Source organism: Haematobia irritans, chromosome 4 (genome assembly GCF_050003625.1).
Source record: "Haematobia irritans isolate KBUSLIRL chromosome 4, ASM5000362v1, whole genome shotgun sequence".
Taxonomy (NCBI): Eukaryota; Metazoa; Arthropoda; class Insecta; order Diptera; family Muscidae; genus Haematobia; species Haematobia irritans.
This window is the reverse complement of record NC_134400.1, coordinates 219,666,768-219,690,135: the sequence shown is the minus strand read 5'-3', so window position 1 is coordinate 219,690,135 and position 23,368 is coordinate 219,666,768. Positions and strand designations below refer to the sequence as shown.

At 32.5% G+C, this 23,368-nt stretch overlaps 4 non-coding genes across 4 annotated transcripts; 2 read left to right on the top strand and 2 right to left on the bottom strand.

Annotated features, from left to right (window-relative positions):
* Positions 1–15,196: 15,196 nt before the first annotated feature.
* Positions 15,197–15,361, bottom strand: LOC142237341 (U1 spliceosomal RNA). Its single transcript, XR_012722475.1, has one exon. It is a non-coding gene; the product is annotated as a U1 spliceosomal RNA (small nuclear RNA).
* Positions 15,362–16,010: 649 nt separating this feature from the next.
* LOC142237330 (U1 spliceosomal RNA) lies at positions 16,011–16,175 on the top strand. Its single transcript, XR_012722464.1, has one exon. It is a non-coding gene; the product is annotated as a U1 spliceosomal RNA (small nuclear RNA).
* Positions 16,176–17,334: 1,159 nt separating this feature from the next.
* On the bottom strand, positions 17,335–17,499 carry LOC142237318 (U1 spliceosomal RNA). The gene has a single exon (XR_012722453.1). It is a non-coding gene; the product is annotated as a U1 spliceosomal RNA (small nuclear RNA).
* Positions 17,500–18,218: 719 nt separating this feature from the next.
* Positions 18,219–18,383, top strand: LOC142237296 (U1 spliceosomal RNA). Its single transcript, XR_012722433.1, has one exon. It is a non-coding gene; the product is annotated as a U1 spliceosomal RNA (small nuclear RNA).
* The last annotated feature ends 4,985 nt before the right edge of the window (positions 18,384–23,368 follow it).

The following is a 23,368-nucleotide window of genomic DNA, read 5'->3' as shown; positions in this document are numbered from 1 at the left end:
CAGATCAAAGCTATTGTGAACTCTCTTGTTCTTAATTGTTTTACAAAACCTCAAGTTAGAAGAATGACCCCCCATAAACTCAAATCTAATAGTATGACAATTGAGAGTCAACGATACTGTTTGAAATCTAAAAAACTAAACTATTTTAAATAAACCACAAGTACGTGTAATATCAGATTCTGTGACTTTTTATATTAATTCTTTCATGAATTGTCAAGCTAGAAATGACAATAAACGACAGATCCTTTGGAGAATCACGACTTAAGATTTTTTTAAACAGCTAGACTCTTGTCTGGCCTGCTGGCCAGTATTTCCAAGCATTTGTTACTCAGTATGTCACTAAGCTCTTTAGATGGTTGACTGTCTCAAGCCATGTTGATGTTGTTTTTACTTTTCTTTCGTGAAGTAGCTTACTAGTCCGTCCTGCTGTTTGGTTTGGACAAGCTGCTTGGAACATGCTGCTTATGGATATTGTTGCCTATTTTTTTTTAGTTTCCTCTTGGCTCGTTTGCCTTATGGTTGTACATGGACAACAGAGTAACTACAAAGGCGACTAGCAAACATTTTTTAAGCTATTTTTCTTTTATTCTCCGCCATGTTCCTGCTCTTGCTTCTATGAATGAATATTATGCAATTGTTTGTTTTTGTGTCAGTTATCGTTTTTGTCGCTATGTTTTTTGTGTTGTTTGTAGAAAATGATTGGAAAATTATATTTTGTTGTTTTTGTCACTGTAGTGTCTTGGTGGAATTTTCTTAGTATCTAGGTTACAAATGCCAATGGTGTCTATACTTTTTATGTCCCTGACTCGATGTCCAATGTGCGAACATTGGGCTCTTATTGTGTGTATGTGTGTGACGAATAAAGCAAGGGCTATGCAAATAAGTAAATCGATCATAATTTGACTATTAATTAAAAATACTCTTTTTAAGGGGTACCTTAAAACCATTCGAATATATATACACCTTTTTTACATGACCTATAGACTTAAGACAAGGCAAATATGTGCTAATTTTTATTCATTTTTTTTTTTTTGTATTTCTAGACCATTTATAAAAATATATTCCAGACCTGTAACATTTATTCAATGCTTTACAATCTACTCAGTGTTAAAATAACATTCATACAACATTAATGCCTTAGAACGGTTTTCATTTCTCAGGAACAAAATTTTGAGACAACTAAAATTTTCTACAAACAGAAAACAACAAAAGATAATGACATTGTCATTCCGTTTAGTGAACAATGAAATATGAGTGATAAAAACAGCACTATGTGAGATAACATATTCCGAATTGTTCTGTAGATGTATCACATGCATTCCTTTTGAAAGTACAGTGAAAACTCTCAAATTTGAACACTCTGAAAACCGGACACCTCCCAAATGTGGACACTTGTAGATGCTTCAATATCGGAACCATATATTGCTACTTCTGGAATTCCCCAAGGTAGTATTCTTGGCCCTTTGTTATTTATATTATATCTTAATGATGTTCAATTTTGTTGCCAGTTTGCAAACTGTTTGATTTATGCTGATGACATTAATATATTTGCAAATATTTATTAAGTGCTTATCTGATGTAATCTTGCTACAATCTAATTTAGATAGATTCTCGTGGTGTGAATTAAATGTATTGCCCTTGAATATTTAGAAACATTCACGTTCACCTATCCTACTCGAGAAGAAATAATGTTCTAAATTCTTCTTATCTTAGAAATGATCGGGAACTGTTAAAGGTTGATAATATTCGTGATTTGGGGGTTGTTTTTGATGTTAAATTATCGTTCAAATTACATATAGATTATATAATGCCTAAGGCTTATGCGATGTTGGCATTTGTCAAACGAAATTCTAAAGAATTCTTAGATCTATATGCTAGAAAGATATTGTACATGAGCTTTGTGAGATCTAGGCTGGAATATGCCGCGATTGTATGGAATCCTATATACACTATCCATTGCGATCGAATTGAAAGATTGCAGAAGAAGTTCATAAAGTTTGCACTATCGTCTGCGCCTTTTACGGATCCATTGCCTTCATATGAAGCTAGGTGTAGACTAATTCATTTGGATTCTCTTCAATCCCGTAGATTAAAGTTTTCTGTTTTGTTCATTTATAAAATAATTAATGGATTTATAGATTGTCCGTCTCTTTTAGAGTTGATTGGTTTCAATGTACCAGTACATTGTTTGCGAAGTCATGATTATTTTACAATTCCTGCTCATAGAACTAAATATGCATCCTTGGAGCCAATTTTAAGATCTCTAAAGGAATTTAAAAATTTTAAATAATAACTTTGATTTAGATTTTTCAATTTCCCTAAATAATTTTATTTCTATTTTAGACTTAATTTATTTTTAGAATTGCTAGTCTGTAAGGAATGTATTCCATAGACTGAATAAATAAATAAATAAATAAACAACTTGTCTGGGGACATTTGCTATATTAACACATTAAAATTGACCTCCCATAATTGGACACTTCCCAAATGTGGACAAACTTTAGATGACCGTGGTTGTCCACCGTTCAGAGGTTTCACTGTAATAAAATTCATTTTATCCCAAGAGCCCAGATTTGTTCTACGTGCAAAGAAAAAAATCAGCAGAGCTTAATTTAGTTCGCCTAGATGAGTATTAAAAATATTCCGGCATCAACAAGGCGACTAATTTCGGAATTTGAGTCAAATTAATTTCCAAAGTTGAGCAAAAATGCCCAGCTTCGTAGACCTTCAAAAAAAATAGCCCAAAACAGTCAACATTTTAGCTTCGGCATGCTGAATCCTTGGAGCGAAAATATGCATTTAGCATTAAACTTTGCCTAACAATTAGATCTACAAAAGGACTTGTTTAAATAGTGGAAGGTACATAACCTTCGTCTGACAGTACTCACATCCATTCATATTTGTATTTAATGGATTGTTTTCTATATTGCCTCCCAGCAAAAAAATTTGGAAGTTCTTCCAAAGGCACAACTTTAAAAGCACTTGCAGAAGATGCACTCCCAATGATGTTCTTTATTTTAACTACCCAGGAAGTTTTTTTAATTCAATTTTTTATAACTTGGTTTTTTCATACTTTTAGTGGGTAATTTTAACTTTTGTTTGTTTCAAATAGGTTAAAAACGGAGTAAGAATTCATAAAATGGTACAAATCATTTACATTTTGTCGGAAACGTTTGACCTCAAATATTTTCAAAAATTCACAATTTTTCAGATTGGATTTAGCATTTTTTCGACAAAATTTAAATGATTTGTATCATTTTATGAATTCTTACTCTATTTTTAACATATTTGAAACAAAAAAAAATTACCCATTAAAAGTATGAAAAAACCAAGTTATAAAAAAATGAATTAAAAGAACTTCCTGGGTAGTTAAATTAAAGAACATCATTGGGAGTGCATCTTCTGGAAGTGCCTTTAAAGGTGTACCTTTGAAAGATCTTCCAAATTTTTTTGCTGGGATATAATAACGACCTCAAGTATTCATCCAAACACGAACGGACAGCTTAAATAATATAGAATATTGAAAATATAATTCCCGTAGAACTGTTTCGATGGTCCATCTACGTAAATGAATAATACCTCAAACGAACAGTTTATATAATATAGATTATAGCACCATTTTAACTGGTGCTATAATCTATATTATAAACTACTAACTACTACTCTGTGGCCACTTGCCCTGGCCACAGAGTAGTTTGCGGTATGAAAAATAAAAAAATAAAAATATATATTGACCAATAAATTCCAGAAAATCTATAAAATTAAATAAGTTTTCTATGCGTTACATTTAAACATATGTGTGTTATCTATTGGCCTCACCTACAAATCCATATTCATATTGGAACAAACTAGAGCTAAAAAAAAACAAATGTAATTAACACAAATCCACAAAATTGATATTGGACAGTAGTTGTCGTTGGTGCTTTACAAAATAACAAAAGCAAAATATATTGACGTTTACGCATATCCAGTTTAGTAAGACAACTTTTACAAAAATATCAAAAATTAAAATTTTGTGATTGCGTTGTAAATGGATTAGACAAAAACTGTAACATATTGTTATGCCAACAACAAAAAGACACATTGCTCTTAATATGACGAGATTAAAATCAAAAGACTTAAGACACAAACTTTGTAAAAAAAAACAACAAACAAACATACACGCAAACAGGGTGCTTAGGCCAATTTGAATATAAATAGTGGGATTATTCTCTGCACTCGTTGCGAATGAAAATTCTAATCTAATTTAATTGGATAATTGTGTTTCATATTTCTCTTAAGCCCTGTTTGTGACGCTTTGAATTGATTGAAAATTCTTTGGCGGTCACTATTTTGAGTTTTTTGTCATTAACATGCCATACCAGTGGCATATGAATATCCGTTTCACTTGTCCATTGAATTGTCACAATAATCACGTTTCACCATACGTCATGCTGTTCTCTGTCCTACTCGGATTACAGTTCAAAAGTGAAAAATGCCAATCGATAAATGTACGCACATTACATAGTTGATTGAATTATGGACCATTCCATTTATAGGACCCAACGCAAGTGTTATGTCATTAAATTCTTAAAAAATAATAACAAATTTGAATTTTATAACCATCAGTATATCTGTCCTTCATTAAACTTTAGTTACATGGTTCTAGACAAGTTCGGTTATTTGCTTTATGTATATTTTTGAAAAACATAGTCGTTTCCTATTCATTTAAATTGTAACGGAAATATGTTCTTAAATGTAAATTTCCCCTTACTCATTATGGTGAAACCGCTTCGAGAAGTTTTGAAATACTGCCGAAATTGGAATAATTTTAGGTCTGTAAGAATCGAGCATCTTTAATTAATTGATTAAAAATATTCCATCTTCAAAATTAAAAAAAAAGAAAATAAAAACATTTGTATAGTAGAATGGGACAGTAGGAACTCGTCTATTAAAAAAATCCTATTTCTAAATCACAAAAAGTTGACCTCGACTTTTTTGGAGAAAAAAGTCGATTAATCGAAAAATGGATTTTCTACTTTTGTATCCCTAATTGCCATTGTGGCCTTAAGCAAAATCTATTACAAAGTTCCTTCAATGCCAAGAAACAATGGAACTCACCATAACTCGTTCAATCATGGCCCATGATCGTAAGTAGAGCATTTGGTTAAACAAAAAATCTGTGAGAATTTATTACTGGTCGCTAGAAACAAAAGATCAATCTACGATAATGCTTGTTTCGCAGTTCACATCTAAAGATCATTTGTGAGCTTGTCTCTCTCTCTCTCTGTGTTCTGTGACTTTGCATACAAATCTCTTGTGAATTAGAACTTCAAAAGTTTAATTAAACAATCAAAGGAATCTAAAACCATAAATTTTAGAACACCAACTCCATTTCAACTTCAAACATACAAACCAAAATAAATGATTTTCCAATTAAGAGACAAAACAAATCAAAATGATTTATGTAGTTTGTTGGTCATATGTGAAAAGTTAACAGTGGTTCATGGTAAGGAATAATGATTTATTGCGAAGGCTTAATTGAAAACCTTTTTTGAATGTCCACCTACGTAAAGGAATCATCAAAATATAAATATATATATAAGTCCCCCACGATTAAAGCTTTAGAAATGAATCCCAAATATTGGTAGATTTTTAAAAAAGATGACAAGCGATGTCACCCTCCCAATGTAAGTATTAAAAATCTTAGCAGTGAAACAGCTAATTGAAATTAAATACGTTCAGTTCAGTTATGTTAATAATACCCACACGGTTGAAAAAGACTGTTTTTCATATGTTTGGCTATAAACATTATATATTTGGAACACAAATTTTTAAACACAACATTTTTGAGTGCAAGCATATAATGTTCATAAACTAGCATAACATGTTTGGGACATATATGTTAATATGTTAGAACATATTATGTTTAGGACATAAAATGTTTGTAAATATAATATGCTTGGATGCAAACATATATTAATTTAGAAATAGCCTATAAACATATATGTGTTTAGTAGCTTGGAGCGCTATTTGACAGGGAGCGATATTGAATTAAGTTGGTGGTTGTTGCTTGTTATTACAAAATTAACATTTTATTTTTCCTTGGGCAATTGATCTACTACTTCTTTGATCCTTACAAACTGTGTGGTCCGCTGTTCGAATCCCCGTCCGGCAAAAGGTAAAATTAAAATAAAAAATCATAAAATTGAATAATTTCTTCTACAATGTTTGTATCACAGAAAAAAGTGCTAAGAACTAAAAAATCTCGTGGAAGTGAGAAAGATGTGGGGGAATATACAATTAGGCAGAAACAAAATTTTGAGCATTCAGGTCGGAAACCTATGTTGTTAGCACCTATCAGAGAACTGCAACCGGTGGCATTTTTCGTATTGCAATCTTACCCACAAAATGTCGGTGGCAGTGAGTAAGACACCAATTACCATGCGATCTTTTACATTGATACAAATGCGAGAATAAAAACACCAATAGTATATAACAATGTTCGTATGCAGTGTCTTGCAATCTTAAACCAATCTACATCATAACAACGTTCGGTAAACAAAAAACGAGGTTGGCACTTAAGTGTGATTGCACTCAACAACAACAATTACTAGCAGTTGGCATTAGCTCAAGAGAATTGAGAGAGTGCCAAATAAGAGAATACCAAACTGCTGAGATATGGGTAACCAATTTGTGTGATTGCTTTACTACGGTGTTTTCGAGAGACCAACACTCATACTAACAAACACCGACAGTCGTCGGTTGCATTGGATATTGGTGGTTGAAATTTTTTTTACCAATTGATGTTTTAAGATTGCAAATGTTGGTGTTTACTAAATACACTGGCCGGTTGCGGTAGATCGCAGCCGTTCTCTGGCACCTATATTACCTGTTTATTTTCATAATTCATTATGATTGTAAATATATAAATAAATAAATAAAATTTTGAGCACAATATTGTTTGGGAGAATTTTTTTTAGGCATATAATATTTTTGGGTGCAAAATGCTTCCAAACGTATTGTATGTTCACATAATAACATATTGTTTTTTGGAAGACAACATTATTGAATTTGGATGCAAAAATACAAAATGTTTGGAACTTAGACTATCCAAACATATATTGTTTAGACCAATATGCTTTCAAACATATTATATATTGGAAGAGATCAAACATATAAATGTTTGGGCAATACCCAAAAATGTATATGCTTGAAGCAAAATATGTTTGGGAGTATATGTTACAGAAGCGATTTTTTGTAAGGGTGCACTCACGGTTTAACCGATAAATTACCGACTTACGGATGGTTTAACCGATTACTTTTCATCAAAGCAAGTTTACCCTCACTAAACAAATATCAAACCGGAGGTACCCTATTTTTCCATTCAAATTTTGGGTAAGTTCATTTATATAGATGTCAAGATAAAGCGGGTAAGAGGAAAGGAAAGGTACCCTCTTTGCCCTGGTGATAAGATATGGAGTATACTGTGTTCACCTCAAGAATACAAAGACCGAACCTTGTAAATCAAACCAGTTATGTACACAAATCAAAATATATAAAATCAATGACGCATCCCACGACTCTCACAATGTTCCTAGAAAAGAACAGTGAGGATTGAGGATATTCCCAAACACAAGAAATTCGATACTTAATTCCCTTTGGGGAATATCTCCTTTTTTATCAAATGCAAATTCGAAAAATTGATACGCATCCAAAGTTAAATATCAAGCAAATTTGTTTCTTAAGTTAGGTTAGGTTAAAGTGGCAGCCCGATTAAGATTCAGGCTCACTTAGACTATTCAGTCCATTGTGATACCACATTAACTAAAAGTACCTATTACATATGGGCACTTCTAGTTTTAACCGCAGAACCTTCTTGATTATTTTTCTTTGTTGAACCAACCAGATTGTTCCAAAAATATTAGCAGACTGCTTAAGTTAACGTTTTCCAGATCAGCCAGTAATCTGAAGCTATATGCTCCTAAAAGTTGCTTGCGCTTTACACAAAATGCAGGACACTCACACAAGAGGTGTTTAATTGATTCCTTTTCCTCCGCATCATGACAGCTCATACAATAGTCATTATACTTCGCGCCAATAGTTTTTGCAAAATCGCCTATCAGACAGCGACCCGTTATAGCAGATATCAGGAGTGATATCTGACGTCTCGAGAACACTAGCATATCTTGTGTGCGGTTTAAGTTTAAATGGGGCCATATTTGCTTGGTGTCGTTACAGCCCTTGCAATTCTCCCATCGAACATTTGCCATCATAACAGCCTTCTCACGCAGCATGAGCTTGCTGGTAGAGAGGGGCATACCAACAGATTCTAGTTCCCCTGGAATATGAAAGGTAGTCCCTAGCCTTGCCAACTCATCCGCTTCGCAGTTCCCAGGTATATTCCTATGGCCAGGCACCCATATTAGGTGAATACTGTACTGCTCAGCCATCTCATTGAGAGGTTTGCGGCAGTCGATGGCCGTTTTCGAGTTGAGGAACACAGAGTCCAAGGATTTTATTGCAGGTTGACTGTCTGAGTATATATTAATACCCACATTTTTTGGAACATTACTCCTCAGCCAATTCGCCACCTCTCTTATTGCTAATATTTCAGCCTGAAAAACACTACAGTGATTAGGTAATCTTTTCGCTATTCGAAGTTCCAGATCATTAGAATATACTCCGAAACCCAATTGTCCATCCAATTTGGAGCCATCAGTGTAGAAATCTATATATTCTTTATTCCTCGGGGGTCTGTGTGCACCACGCCTCACTGTTGGGGATTAGAGTCTCAAACTGTTTGTCGAAAAGTGGACTCGCCAAAGTGTAATCCACTACGTTAGGCACATCTGGCATTATTTTGAGGACCGAACTGTGACCATAACATTTTTCCGACCACAGCGATAGCTCGCGCAACCGCACAGCCGTTGTTGCAGCTGACTGTTTGGCCAAAATGTCTAAAAGCAATAGATACAGCATGACATTAAGGGAATTTGTTCCTGTCTTGCTGAATGCGCCTGAGATACACAAACACGCTATACGCTGAACTTTGTCTAAACTTGTTGGCTGGTGAAGTGCCGACCACCAGACTACAACACCATATAGCATTATAAGTATAACCACTGCCATGTATAGCCAATGCACAATTTTTGGTTTTAGTCCCCACTTTTTTCTATTGCCTTTTTGCACGAGTACAAAGCTACCGTTGTTTTTCTCGCCCTTTCTTCAATATTAAGCTTAAAGTTCAGCTTCCTGTCCAAAATAACGCCAAGGTATTTTGCACACTCACCAAAGGGAGTTTTAATACCCCCTAAGGAAATGGGCCTAACCGTGGGTTAGTTAGTCTTTGCAAATTTCTTGGATAGGGAAAGCCCCTAAAGAAATTGAGTAAGAAATCTGTAAAGGGAATAAGATAGGCATTAACCCTATAATGCCCAATCCCGCCTTTAGGCGGCCTTCATTAAATCAGGAAGCTTTTAGTAAAACACACCTTACGACAACAAAAGTGGGTGAAATAAAAAGAAAACTTAGTTAAAACTGTTCATGAGGCTTTGCAGCATATACTGAATTTAACCATATAAATTTTTTTGTTTAGTTTTGTTGCTTTTTTATCGTTAACTTTGAATATTTAATCAGCTGGCAAAAAAAAATTGGGCATTAGAGGGTTAAATATCAATTTTTCATCCCAATATCTTTCCAGGTGTCTTGTAGACTTCTAGTAAATCTGAAAGCAGGATAGTGGTGTAGCCTACACCGTGTATATCCTTTCAGTTAAGTTACGTATTATTCTGTTCATATATACAAAAACTTACAAACTTGTATTTCTTTTTACGGTTCGCGTATATATTAACATACATTTACCAATCATTGACGTTTTTTTTTTTTGTTTATATTGTAGGCCATTTTAGAAATAATGACAAAATTATAGATCATTTAGCAAGATCTAATTTCGAATTAATAATGATGTTTGGCTACTTGATCCAATTCGTTTAGCGTAAACAAGAAACCAAGTCGAAATCATGTATTTTTCTATAATGAATTACTTTGCAGTGTTCATTGCTTATCTTCCAAGCAACCTGGCAATTTAGTTTCATTTCGTACCCCTCCTAACTACGCCACAACTATTTCAAGAAAAATAAGAAGAAAAAATGAAACAAATGTTTCCACAATGCATAAATTTTTGTGTGAATTGGCCAAAAAGATCACAGCTGGTGATTTCGAGGTGTTTTTCGACAATGTTGGTGTTGCTTTATTTCATAAAGTACGCATTTAGACTAAATGTCGTTAACACGAAAAATATGTTTTCCTTAAATCATGTTTGTGTCTTAAGTCTTTCGTTTTCATTTGAAATGTTACTATGATGCAAGCTAGTTCAACTGTTATTGATGAAGATAAGCAAATGCTAAATGGATTGGATTTTCTGTAGTCCATAAACAACTATTCTATAAAGTATATCATATTAAACATAAAAATTGCGTATTAATCCTTAGTATGAAATATCTAAAAACTAGTTTGAAATCTTGATACAAAATAAAAAAACCGTTTATCTTAAAATATGGTTTGAAACATCCGATTGAATGAAAATTCCACCATTTACATGATCTTGGAAAGGAAAATCTCTCAAAATTGCAACTTTTAGAAGGCTAATCGAGGGTTGTCTATTTTGCAAAAGTGGTGATTTTTATACCCAGCACCATAGAATGATGACGGGGGCATAATAAGTTTGTCATTCCGTTTGTAACACATCGAAATATCGATTTCCGACTATATAAAGTATATATATTCTTGATCAGGGAGAAATTCTAAGACGATATAACGATGTCCGTCTGTCTGTCTGTTGTAATCACGCTACAGTCTTCAATAATGAAGCAATCGTGCTGAAATTTTGCACAAACTCGTCTTTTGACTGCAGGCAGGTCAAGTTCGAAGATGGGCTATATCGGTCCATGTTTTGGTATGGTCCCCAAGACCCATATTTGGGGTCTTGGGCTTATAGAAAACGTAGTTTTTATCCAATTTGTCTGACATTGGAAATCTAGAGGTATTTTAGGACCATAAAGAGGTGTGCCGAAAATGGTGAGTATCGGTCCATATTTTGGTATAGCCCCCATATAGACCGATTTCCCGATTTTACTTCTTGTGCTTCTAGAATCCGAAATTTTTATCCTACACAGAAAAAATTTCACGAAAATTTTTCCAATTAAAATTTTAATTGAGTTTTAAAAAATATTTAAATACAAATTTAATTGATTCAACAAATTTTTTAATTGAAACAAAAATCAATCACAAAAATTAATAGTATCAATTAATTTTTTAATTGGATCAATTAATTTTTTAATTGACCTTCAATTAATTTTTTAATTGATACTACATTTCTGTGATTGAAGACATTTCAATTAAAAAATTAATTGGATCAATTAATTTCGTGATTGAACCAGAAAAAAATTTTTTGTGTGTATTTACCTGAAATTGGAAATCTAGAGGTATTTTCGGGTCATAAAGAGGTGTGCCGAAAACGGTGAGTATCGGTCCATATTTTAGTATAGCCCCCATAAGAACGATCTCGCGATTTAACTCATTGGGTTTCTATAAACCATAGTTTTTATCTGATTTGCCTGAAATTGTAAATATTCTGGTATTTTAGGCTCACAAAAACGTGTATCGGATTAAGTTTTTATCGGTCCATTTGGTAATGCCTCCATATAGACCGACTTCACTTCTTGAGGGTGTAGAAGGCGCACTGATCATGAAAATAGCTTGAAACTCAATGTAAAATTTCCAGATTTTACTTCTTCAGATTCAAGATTTCAAATCAAGACGTTATTTTACAATTTTCTTGCACACTTACAAGAGATGTTAATGATTCCTTTAAAACTCAAACAAAAATGGTTCTAATAAATCCAGAGCCTGATATAGTCCTCATAGTTGAAATCTTTAAATTTATCTTCGGAAAGTGCCCTCAAGTCCTCAAGCCCTCCTGAAATTTCAAAGGAAACCCTAATATTTGGTTCATGGTGGTGGGTATTTAAGATTCGGCCCGGCCGAACTTAGTGCTGTATATACTTGGTTTAATACAAATAATAATAAAGGACAGTGATTAACAGTCATTATAGATGAAAGCGAAATTTATGACTAACTATATAAAATGTACCCCGATTATAGAATCAATGTATATGATTTAAACAAACGCTGCTAACTTATGTGTAACCAAATGTGATATGTGGTCAATCTCAGCTGCAACCAATTATTTTCACAGACCGACGCCTGCGGGAAGGAGCAAAAGGCTTTTGAAATAATTATCACCACATGAGAGTGTTTCTAAAGCCAAACTTATATAATCATTAAACCCACTGCAAAAGTGAATGTTTTGTTGCAGTTTCGAATTTCTTGGTATTTGCCTGGTGTATTTGTATCAACTGAATATGACAACAAAATTGTTCACAGCAGTATTAGGAACAACAAGTGTGTTGATGGAGAAACCATGGTGATGATTGGTGGTCGTACAGTGATCTAAAGGTTACTTAAGCTAACATTTAGAAAATGGGTCATTCGCCAACACATCGAACGACAGGAATCGTACAGAAATTTATGATGCCAATAAAACCAAATGTTTGAGATCTATTTTAGTTTAACTTAATTTCAAAGCTTAAAAGCATATTGTGATTGACCAAACCATGTCCATCTGTTTGTATAATGAAAATGCGAAAATTTTCGAATTTTCATCAAATTTTTTTGAAAGAAGATGTATGAGATTTACAAGTGTATTACAACATCCGAAGCAAAAATTACCAATACATCATAACGATATGATATAGTACTATATATAAGTTCGATTGCACTGAAAAAGAAAGCATGTCCGGTTCCAAAGATTTTTTTTATACTTATGATTTTGGTTTTGAGTCCGCTTCATAAGAAGCGGAGAATTAAAGCAAGGACACTATTAATACACAATTCTCTTTTAAATTTGAGTTTTACGTACATGATTCTAGGAAACAAATTTTAATTTATTTGTTTTTTTTTCAGCTATTTTTTTAATGTACTTTAAAAACGTTTAAACGACACCTTCTTAGCTCTGTAGCCAAAATGCAAAATATCAACAAATTGAAAAACGATTTCATTACTTTTGAAGATTTGTTTGCAGAAGTATTAAAGCCAAGTTGACCTTTGTAAACGAAAGTTTCTTTCATGTTAGGATACCCAATTTTAAGTCGAATCACTTAACTAAAAGGGCAATACGACTTCAATTAGTAAATAGGTTTACACTTCTCCAGCGTCGTCAAATATAGCTTCACAGAATCCAATGCAGGGTTGATAAAGTAGACACTTTTATGCTTTTTTTGATACATTTCGACTGCCAAATGCACCGTGGCACAACCGCAAGCCATTTGGTACTTCTTCATCACAATTACTCTACATAGAGTTATTCTGCCCTAATGTGTGAACGTTTCTCAGATATCAACTCAACACTAGAAATTATAAATAGCGGATATCGAAGAAATAAACATATTCCCAAATGAGGATATTATAGTTTTTATTACAGGATCTCAACATTTTTGAGAGGAATATTGCCTGTATCACATTCGTTTGGTAGATTATGCAAAGAGGTACTTCTTCATAAATTTTCTATTGAAATAAACTTTTGAGAAAATTTTCTATACAAATAAAATTTTGACAAAATTTTCTACAGAAATAAAATTTTGGCAACATTTTCTACAGAAATAAAATTTTGTTGTTGTTTTTTATTGCAGCTTAAAACCATACATTGACTAAACTACAAGTGTAGCTTAACCAACAGAGGAAAAGAATGTTTGTCAAATTTATTTGGGCAAAGCCCTATAGACTGCAAGATGGTTGGATGGACGGACGTTTCGGAATTACCACATTCCTCATCAGCATCCTCTACTTGCAGCAAAACTATCAACCAATTATCAGAATAAATTCAGGTAGTTTATTAAACCCAACTATAAACAACACTTGAACCCTCCGAAAAAAGGTTTTATATTGATAGCCGGCTTATGCCGAAATAAATTCAAAACAAACATATGTCTTATCCTATGCCACTGTCAAATCATCGATTTGAATTCAGTTGGCTGGGTTTATTTTGAGCGTGCCTCCTCTTCTTTTTCCATTCTTTTTGTTTTGTTATTGTTGGTTTTGTTCTTTAAGCATTGTTGTTGTTTTTTATTGCAGCTTACATTGACTAAACTACAAGTGTAGCTTAACCAACAGATAATTGATAAAATTTTGAGAAAAATTTCTATAGAAATAAAATTTTGACAAAATTTTCTATCGAAATAAAATTTTGACAAAATTTTCTACAGAAATAAAATTTTGACAAAATTTTCTATAGAAATAAAATTTTGACAAAATTTTCTATAGAAATAAAATTTTAACAAAATTTTCTGTAGAAATAAAATTTTGACAAATTATCTATAGAAATAAAATATTGACAAAATTTTCAATAGAAAAAAATTGTTGATAAAATTTTCTATACTAATAAAATTTTCAAAAAAATGTCTATAGAAATAAAATTTTGACAAAATTTTCTATCGAAATAAAATTTTGACAAAATTTTCTATCGAAATAAAATTTTGATAAAATTTTCTACAGAAATAACATTTTGACAAAATTTTCTACAGAAATAAAATTTTGACAAAATTTTCTATAGAAATAAAATTTTAACAAAATTTTCTGTAGAAATAAAATTTTAACAAAATTTTCTGTAGAAATAAAATTTTGACAAATTATCTATAGAAATAAAATATTGACAAAATTTTCAATAGAAATAAATTGTTGATAAAATTGTCTACAGTAATAAAATTTTCACAAAATTGTCTATAGAAATAAAATTTTGGCAAAAAATTCTATAGAAATAAAATTTTGACAAAAATTTCTATAGAAATAAGTTGTTGACATTTGTTGTAACATTTTGGCAAAATTTTCTATAGAAATAAAATTTTTCAAAATATTTATTTTTTTTTTTTTGAAAAACTACAAAAATGCTCAAATCAGTCTAGATTGAAGATAGTCTTTAAATTTGATATTATAATTTTAGCACCTTTCGGCTTCGAAAAGTACCTTTTTAATACATTTGTAATACTTTTTCGTCAACATCATTTATCATCCCTGATCCAATGTGTAATAATTTATTTAATAGTTTAAGAAAAATATCTTCCTTGCGAAATTAGTATTTTTTTTTAAATTTATTAGTTAAATCGGGACGGCGCGAACGCCATTCCCGGCTATCAAAAATTACACGCACGAGTTATTCACATTAGGAATAATCGCGGAGGTCAACTCAATCGTAAGTGCAATGATCGAGCCTCACTCCGGGGGAACCGCCTTCGTGATCACGGTAACCCCTACGCCAGGTAAGTATGCTTTTCTCAGCACACCACTGACATCTTATTTGATATGGAACATGAAGTAAATGAGAATTATTCATATTTGTTCACAATCCAATGAACATGGAAGATAATTTTACCTTTGCTATGATATTTCAACCATTTTCTATTCACTTTAAAAGGGTGGTAGATATTTGGTGGTAAAGGCATGACAAACAACAAAGATACTCATATTTGTATAGATTGGCCTTAATTTCGTATAATACTACAGCTTCTCGTGCCACTGTGTGATGAATACTAACTCGAGGAATACCAAACTAACCGAGGAGATTTCCCATTGTCATTTCGAATACTACAACATTTCTCCTGACACTGTGTGACGAGAATTAAATCCTTGAATGCCTACCTTCTCGAGGAGATTTCTGTTGTTTATCTCTTCATCCACATACACAACTACAAATTCTTGAATGTTGCAGCCAAAATTTTATTTCCATAGATTGACATTGGGTTATTTGTGCGCATGTTCTTACAAACGCCAATCAACCCCTTAAATAAAGATGTTGTTGAAACAGTATCTCACGAATATTGTCTTCAATTTTCATTGCATATTGATTTTATTGCAATGATTCCCATTTACTCCATGGTCCATATTGAATAAGATGTCAGTGGTGTGCTGAGAAAAGCATACTTACCTGGCGTAGGGGTTACCGTGATCACGAAGGCGGTTCCCCCGGAGTGAGGCTCGATCATTGCACTTACGATTGAGTTGACCTCCGCGATTATTCCTAATGTGAATAACTCGTGCGTGTAATTTTTGATAGCCGGGAATGGCGTTCGCGCCGTCCCGATTTTTCTAATAAATCTAAAAACACAATGTTATGTTGTACTAATCCCTAAGGTAGCATTGGAAATTTTTATATAAATAAATCCAGGATTGATATCAAAGATTATAGATTCAGGAAGATAGGAAATTAGCTACTGAGGAGATCGAACCATTTACCGGGTTAGTTTAATACTCGAACCAAACGCGTATACGACAAGTATTGACATAACATTAAAATGCAAATAAAAAGAAATTAAGTGCACGAAATAAATTTCCTGAAATGGGAAAATGTAATTTTTTTGTTGCCTAAAATTTAACATTGTTTCATTAAGAACATTAAGTTTTTCATTTGAAAAATAAAAACGAAAAACAAATAAAAAAAATTACAAACATGTATGGAACTAACATGGTAAATGCAACAATTGGTATGACACAAGCCAATTTCCTATCTTCCTCAAGTTTATTGTCTTTGATAGATATGACGTAGTTTGTCTCAAACGTAGCAAAATGTTTAAGTACAATATTTTAGGTAAATATTTTGCAGATCTTCCCAGTTTATTTATCAGTTGTATTCAATTACCAAAAACTCTGTATTCCGAGCCCATTTAACCATTTTACTTTGGTACATGTAACTTGTAACTTCTTGTTAGAATACATACTTAACTTTAATTATAGTTTGTCTACTTTAGCGATCTTTACTGAAAAACATATGTAAGCACAAATGTACCATATGGATCTATGAATCACAAAAAGTTTGATTCTATTAATGCTTAATAATTTTAGTTGAAGTTTATTGTTACATTCACAGTTTTATATAAATTTTATTTTCCAACTCTGAATCACTTCATTCTCAAAGATGACAGGAATACTTTGTAAATGAGGTATATTTATATGATCCGTATAATTAAATCTCTTTAGGTGTATATCATGACAATTTCTTATTTTTCTAATCGATCCATATAAATCCAATCTAATTTCTTCAAATTTTACAAATCGTTTTCCTTGTGTTAAAAAATATTGTAAATGAGATGAACATTTTAAGAAAAGTAAAAAAAAAACTATTGGTATGCATAAACCTACTGATAAACATTTATGTTTGTTGTAAACACATCTTCCCTATCGATATGTCGCCCTTATCATATTCAAAAGCTTCTACAAAACTATAATTTCAAATTTATTAGTCAAATCGGGACGGCGCGAACGCCATTCCCGGCTATCAAAAATTACACGCACGAGTTATTCACATTAGGAATAATCGCGGAGGTCAACTCAATCGTAAGTGCAATGATCGAGCCTCACTCCGGGGGAACCGCCTTCGTGATCACGGTAACCCCTACGCCAGGTAAGTATGCTTTCCTCAGCACACCTTTGACATTTTATTCGATATGGAACATGAAGGAAATGAGAATTATTCATGTGTGTTTACTACCTAATGAACATCAAAAGAACAATTATTAGTATGCTCTTTAACCGTCTTATTCCCATGTTTAAAAATAAAGTGACAGAAACCTAAGACTAAGTTCAATATTACATTTTACATTGGTGTGGAAAAACACTATTGGTTTCATCTGTCATTGTGAATTTTCTAAAATTAGCTACCATGAAGACAACAATTACTTATAAAGGTTCCTTGTAATCCTTCCCCGATTACTATTGCTATTGCTACGAGTGCAAGCATTTATACTATCATTGTGCGACAGGCATATATGCATGCATGACTACCTAGATAACAAGTTTTCCCATTATTCGTTTATTGTGTATTACAATGTCTACAAAAACATCCACGATGTCCTGAGGACAACCGTTTTCTTCAATGTTGTTGCCGACATTTTTTTACTACTACATATTTAGCACTGTTCTTCTATGGTTATCTTTTCCATCAGAAGCGTATGTTCTTACAGACACCAACCAACCCCTTAACCAAAAATATTTTATCCAAAAATTTGGTCGAAATGTTGTCTTCAGAATATTATCTTCAATGTTCATCGTAACTATTGTTTTATTGCAATAATTCTCATTTACTCTATATTGTAAATCGAATAAGATGTCAGTCGTATGCGGAGTAAAGCATACTTACCTGGCGTAGGGGTTACCGTGATCACGAAGGCGGTTCCCCCGGAGTGAGGCTCGATCATTGCACTTACGATTGAGTTGACCTCCGCGATTATTCCTAATGTGAATAACTCGTGCGTGTAATTTTTGATAGCCGGGAATGGCGTTCGCGCCGTCCCGAATAAGCAATAAATTTAAAAATCAGTGATACCGAAAACGAGAAGTATAGATCTTTTCGTTTTGTTTAAACCTAGGGTTGCCAGGTGCACTAAAAAAAGCATGCTCGGTTCCAAAGATTTTGTCTTTACTTTAACATTGTTGGTATTGATTCCGAGCCAAAGAAGCGGAGAATTCAAGTAAGGATACTTTTAAGACACAATTCTCTTTTAAATTTGGGTTTTGTGTACTTGCTTCTAGGCAGCAAATTTTAATTTTTCGGTTTTTTTCTTCATATGCTATCGAAGCCCTTTAAAAACGAATTAACGACAATTTTATTTTCCAAATTAAGACTCGACTTCCAGTAGAAATTATGCTATGTATCAAGTAAAAACGTCTTTAAAATAAAGTGTTGAAAAACATGTCCTATATTTGAACGATTTTTTGCTTTGTAGTCAAGATGCAAAAAGACAACAAATTTAAAGACAATTTCATTAATTTTAAAGAAGAAAGTCCTTAGCCCAAAAAAAAATTTTTTCATGTTATGATACCCATTTTTAAGTCCAATCACCTAATTATAAGGACAACACGACTTCATTGAAAAGTTTATCGACTTTTGGACAAGGAAAAAAGTTTATATTAGAGAAATGCGTCTTCTACCCCAAGCAAAATTTGCATTCGTATTTTAAGGACATGAAATCCTTGGCCTTACGACAATATTTTTTCCAGTGTAGGTAATAGGTATACAGTATTTGTAAAATTTGGCATTAAATTTGTAATACAACCACCAATATATCGCCGAGTACTTATTCAGTAGGATTGGGTTGGTTGTAGTATTTCTTTTCTATAAAATTATTACTTTTTTGTGTTCTTATTTTTATAATAGGTTTAATTTTAACGAATATTTATCCTTATTTTAAATCCAATGTGCAAAAATTTTCTACCATATGTAGGCCGATAAAATTGGTTTGTGCAAGCAATCTCTTAAAATGGGTCAATAAATGTTGAGTCAACCAAAAAGATCATGACACACATAAAATCAACATCGTCCGTCCATTTAACCACTGGCTGGAAAAGTGTTACAAGTCAAAGCCGCCTTTCCTCCCTATCGGCCAAATCAGATTATACCGTGAAATTGAATTGAAATACTGGCAAATCATTACATTTAAACGCTGACTTTTTCATACCACCTACCAAGTAGGTTCCACTCTCGTTGAGCCTATTTGGTCTATCGGTTTGACATGTCCAATAGTTTTCCCATGGAAACCAACTTGGCTCCCTTCACTTTTAACAGCCATTATATGAATAATTTAACACACAAATTTCTATATCACTAACTTATATTTGTCCATGCTTCCAGATAGTTGTCTGGCTTTTTAGAGGTTGGTTTTGTATCTTTTGCTATTTTTCCGTATCAATTTCCATGGTATCTCTCTCTGTGCATGCTTGGACTAATTTAAATTGAATTTCCAAAACAAAAAAGAAAAACTTTGTATTTCTTGCTATTTTCACTTTCCAATGGTAATTGGCAATAAGTCCAACTAAGCTTCAATTTTTTTTTTGATAAATTAATTTTAATTATTCGCTTAAATGGCTATTCGAATTAAATACCACAGAAAATGGACCACAGAATCCATCCATCCCATGGCAAACATTGTAGTGTGGAATCTTGTTTTGGTTTTCCATTTTTGGGTGGACATTGCACAATACTTTCGGTGAATGTGAATTCTACGCGAGTGTCGTAACTTTGGTGAAGTAAGCCCATTAATTGTTACACTCTTGATAAAATTGAAGATCTTATCGCCTACTATAAACCTTTAAGCGATTTATATGCAATCAAAAGAAAGAATAATATTTTATATACATATGTATTTCTCTATGTAGATTTTACGAAAAAGTTCTATAATACATCTTGAGTTTTGTGGTGGGAAGTGGTATGTTAGAATTTATATTTTTGGTGCTTTTTGGCCTTGGGGAGTTGGCAACACTGGCCTTTACAGAGACAACATTAATAAGAGAGAAAAACTTCGTTGGTCTACAATTTTATTTCGGACGAAAAGAATTGGAAAGGGCGATTGTTAACTCTCTGTCCAAATGCCAAGCAATGGTATTAAATATTTGAGATCTTAAGGACTTACAAGGCATGAAGTATATATATTCTTGATCGTGGTGAAATTTTGAAATTCATTACATTAACGAAAACTGCTTTTGAATATTTAATTAAATCGCATATTGGACTACAAGGAGATGTGATTTATGCCACTCTAGTTTTTGATGTTGCCATCAATTTAAAACTTCCCCAATTTTGTTTCCTGAGCATGCAGATATTTATATTATTAACTAAATGTAGGTATAAAATTCAATGACCAAACAAATAAGTTCAATATAACCTAAATAAAAAAAATCGTATGATTCCCAAAAATACTATATCACTAAATTTTCCTTGTTTTAACAAATCATAGCGGAAATCCCAAAAATTGAGAACAGGCCGTATTAGCTAAAGGAAGAAATTCCAAATTTTCAAACGAGGTAGTTCATGTTTCTTATAGGACAGTTTACATTTTTCTGTTTCCTAAGGATGGTGCATGAGCTATGAACCGGTCAAACTCAGTTCTACTTTTCTTGCTAATTTTAAATTTCCATAAAAAGTCAGATAGAGCAATTTCTGAACGCTCATTCGCGATTCGTATTGCTAGGCTTTGGAATCGTCTCCCTGCAAGCATCAAAGACTTTTCTTTGAGTCCTCACAATTTTAATAAAAAGCTTCTTCAGCATTTCTGTGAGTTGAATTAAACCTATCGTAACTGTTGTCGCTAACAATTTTAACTGTATTGCATTTAAATTTTTAATAATTGGTTTTATTAGGGAAAATGTGTTTTGATTTTACTTTACGATATTTATATAAGTTGCATAAATTGTGTTTCTATCATTATGTAGTCCAAAATGGGCCTTAATTGATTAACAAAAATTGAATTGAATTGAAAATGACAAAAGATTAAATTCTTACTATTCCCTCGGATTCAAAAACAAATAAACATTTAAAAATATTCCCATGAAATGCCAAAATTGCTACTCTTGCATAATATTAGTAATAAATTTTGCAGACAACTATGTATTAACATTGGCACTTTTTTATGGATACGAGTGAATCACACTCGGAATTTGCAGTAACTAAGTTCAAGCAATACAAAATGTCCAGATATTTAATCAAGCATGCAACAATAAAGACCAAAAAATGAAGAGAGGAGGACAACATCGTCAACAACAGCAATGCCAGACACTTCATCGTTTAGACCATATGTTTGGGACCAGTAACGCCTTACTAGTGGCGGCAATCTTTGTTTGCCATAACTTCAAACAAACAAAAATAACAGAAATCCCAACAACTTCCAAACAAATTGTGCCGTTTGACGATATTACCAAGACCCTGCAAAAGGTTAAAGCATCAATATACCAGCAAAAAATATACATATATATTCGAATTTCATGCATATTCAAAGCTAACTAGCCGGCCAACGCCAAGCTACAATAACTTCCAAGCAACTACACCCCAACCATGGCCAATAGCAACCATATATTTACGTGAAGAGCAACAAAAACTGCAACATCGACAATAGCCACCAGCATTAATGTTTAATGTACCTCTCATTTAACTACAATCGATGCAGTGTCTCATCTGTACGACACTAACGCCAATACATTGTCCAATTGCAAATCGAAGCTTACACACTCAATGCTAATAAATAATGTGGGAATATAACTATTGAGCACAGAATAGATTATGATGATCGATTGAATTAAGTTGGTTTAAAGTGGATTCATACGACGATCAGAAAATTTCTATACTGAGTAAACTAATAACAGTCGTCAAAAATTGATTCCAGATGCCGCATTAAGGAACTTCGATGGTGTGTAGGTGTGTAAACTATTGATCTGAGTCCGAATATATTAAGTAATGGATGGATTTGATCTCTGTGGCATGTAACGTCATCGCCGTCATTTTCAATAGACGGTATTCCTGTGTGTGAATCTCTTCGAAGATTATTCATTACAACAACTACTACTGTCAGCATCAACGGACATGTAAAAATCTGTACTGAATTAGTTTTTTTTTTGGCAATGGATTCAATGTCTCAGTTAAGATCAGATCAATCAAAAATATTTTGCTTTATTTTAAGGAAAATTAGCGCTACTTTTCAGATATGTGAATTTAACATAGAAATATAAACACCCAGAAAAAAGTGCCTTCGAAACTAAAGGAAAAATTTTTCATCAATATAGTTTATCCATTTTATTTCCATTAAGGTAAAATTTTGTGGGAAATAATAAAATTTACTGGTTTCAGTAAAAAAATCCTAAACTGTAAGCAGTTAGGAATAGTTCATTAACTAGAATAAGGCATGGAATTTTACTCATACTGTTTTCTTTGCTGGGTATAAGAATTTACTACTGAACAAGAAAATTTTATTCACCGATAACAAAGCATTCGTAAAAATAAACAAAACCCGAACTAAAACCAAGTTTCCTCAAAATTAGTAAAATTTCTTATAAAATGATAATTGCGACTTCCTTTATAATAGAAAGTTTTTCATACATACGAACAACGCTTGGCATAGAAAAATATTTTAGTTCATTCGTACTAAGAAGTATGCAATCCTTTCAAAACTTAAGGAAACACACTTGTTAGAATATAGGAAATTTTCCTATATTTCTATTGTCTACCTGTAATCGATACCTGTCATCGTAATCGATGTGTTTGCGCGTGGGTGTAATCGATATGTTTGCGCGTGGGTTGTTTTTTAGTTGAAATCGCGTTGTTGTGGTATACGGAGAGATTGTTAAAAAATAATATAATAAATAACAAATAAAATATATAAAATATTTGTTATTTTAAATTAGTGAGGAAAATTTTCGTTTTTTTGAAAATAAATCTATCAATGTTCGTGATGGTGTATAAAGAAAGAAAACACCAGCAGAATAACAACCCTTTCATTTGTCTTAATTTTGGAAT